A 2,797-nucleotide genomic window follows, 5' to 3' on the forward strand; every position below is an offset into this window, starting at 1 on the left:
CTAAAACGAACCCTAAACCTAATCCTAACACATACCCTATCATAGCCCTAACCCTAACCCTAAAAGAAACCCTAAACTTAACACTAAAACTAACATTAACACTAGTACTAATCCTACCTTTAACCCTAACCTTAATCCTAAACCTAAACCTAACCATAACAATATCTCTAAATCTAACCCTAAATACTAAAGCTATCCCTAAGCCAAACCCTAATACTAAAACTAACTCTAAACATTAGTATAACTCTAACCCTAACACCAACACTAACCCTAATTGTAACCTTAAACATAAACCTAATGCTAACACTTACCCAAACCTTTACCCTAACACCATAACTAAACCTAACCCTAACCCTAACCAAACCATAAACCTAAACCTAACCCTAACTTTAACCCTAATCCTAACCCTTACCCAAACCCTAACACTAACCTTAACTCTGTCCTAACCCTAACCTAAAAATAAACCTAACCCTAACACTAATCCTAACCATAACCATAACCCTAAACATAATCCTAACTTTAACCCTAACACAAATCCTAATCCAAAACCTAACACTAACCCTAACCCTAATGCTAACTCTAACCCTAACCCTAACACTAACACTAACTCTAAAATTAACAGTAACCATAACACTATACTTAACCCTAATCCTAACCCTAACCTAACACTAAACCTTACAGTACTCCTAACCCTAACCATAATCCTAACACTGACATAACCCTAATTCTAACCTTAACCGTTAGCTTTGCGCAGTGGCAGTATTGTAGCCAATGAGGTTTATCCGAGGCATGATTATTGCTAATTGAAAACTTTTCCCAAACTAACCTTAACCGTAACTCTAACACAATCCCTTACAAAACATAACCCTAAAAATAACCTAACACTAACCCTAACTTTTAAATAACACTAACCCTAACAATAACACTAATACTAATACTTACACTAAAACTAACCCTAACACTAACACTAACCCTAATCCTAACCTTAACACTAACTCTAAACCCAACACTAACCCTATCACTAACACTAACCCTAAACCTAACACTAACCCTATCCCTAACCCTTACTTTAACCATAACACTAACACCCTAACCCTAATGCTAACACTATCCCTAATCTAACCGTAATGCTAAAACTAACCCTAAACCTCACCCTATGCTTCACTCTAACCATCTTTCTAATCATAGCAGAAACCCTAATTTTAACACTAATCTAACACAAAACCTAAACAAAACACTTAACCTAACACAAACCATAATTCTTACCTGAACACTAACCCTAACCCTAACCCTAACCAAAACCCTAAACCTAATTCTAAAACTAATTCTAACCCTAACTCGAACCCTAACCCTAACCCAAAAACTAACCTTAACAGTAAACCTAACCCTAATCCTAACACTAAACCTAGCCATCAGTCTAACCCTAACCATAATACTATCCCTAACCCTAATTGTATCCTAAACCTATCCCTAACACTAGCACTATTCCTAAAGGTAACCCTAACACTAACATTTAACCTAACCCTAAACGTAACCCTACCCTAAACCTTACCCTAACACAAACCATAAACCTAAACCTACCCTAATACTAATCATAACCCTAACCCTAACACTAACCCTAAATTACTAGTAACCCTAAAACTAACCCTAAAAATAAACTTAAGTCTCACTCTACCCTTAACATAACCATATGCCTCACTCTAACCCTCCTTCTAATAATAACCAAAACACAAATTTTAACTCTAACCCTAAGAGAAAACCAAAAGCTAACCTTTTCCTAACATAAAAACATAATTTTTACCCTAACACTAACCTTAACACTAACCCTAACCCAAACCCTAACCCTAACCCAAAAACTAAACAAAACCATAAACCTAACCCTAATCCTAACACTAAACCTACCCATAACCTTAACCCTATCGGTAACACTAACCATAACACTAATTCTAAACCTAAAACTAAAAGTAAACCTGAACATATCCCTAAACCTAACACTATACCTAACACTAACCCTAACAATGAACCTAACCCTAAACCTAATTCTACCTCTAACCCTCACCATAACCCTTACCATAACATAAACCATAACCCAAACACTAATCCTAACCCTAACTTTAACACTAACACTAACCTACAAGTAACCCTAAAACTAAACCTAAACATAATCCTTAACTTAACCCTAAGCCTCAATCTACCCCTAATACCAATCCTAACCCTAAACTTTACCCTATCCCTAACCTTAACACAAACCCTAACCCTTAGGATTACCCTAACACAAACCATATCACTCACACAAACACAATCCTAACAGTAAACCTAACCCTAACCCGAATTCTAAAACTAACCCTAACCTGAACCCAAACCCTAACACTAACCATAACTCTAAAACTAACCCTAAATATAACCCTAAACCTAAGCCTACAATAAACCCTAAAACTAACCCTAACTGTAACACTAACACTCACCCAAATCGTAGCCCTAACCCTAAACCTATCACTAAACCTAACACTCTCCCTAACCATAACCCTAAAACTAACACTAAACCTAACCCAACTCTATCATTAACCCTATCCCTAACACTAATACAAACCCTAACCCTAACCTAACACTAACCCTAACCTTAAACCTTACACTAAACGTAAACCTAATCATAACCCCTACCTTTACCCTAAAACTAACCCTAACCATACCCCTAACCCTAACACGAACACTAACCCTAAAACTAACCCCAGCCCTAACCCTAAAACTAACACTAATCCTAACCCTAACCCTAAAACTATCTCTAACCCTAACACTA

General features: G+C 36.6%; 1 pseudogene; it reads left to right on the plus strand.

The window, feature by feature from the left end:
* The first annotated feature begins 742 nt into the window (after positions 1–742).
* On the plus strand, positions 743–826 carry LOC125614802 (annotated as a pseudogene).
* The last annotated feature ends 1,971 nt before the right edge of the window (positions 827–2,797 follow it).

This window comes from Marmota marmota, unplaced genomic scaffold, assembly GCF_001458135.2.
Source record: "Marmota marmota marmota unplaced genomic scaffold, marMar, whole genome shotgun sequence".
Classification (NCBI taxonomy): Eukaryota; Metazoa; Chordata; class Mammalia; order Rodentia; family Sciuridae; genus Marmota; species Marmota marmota.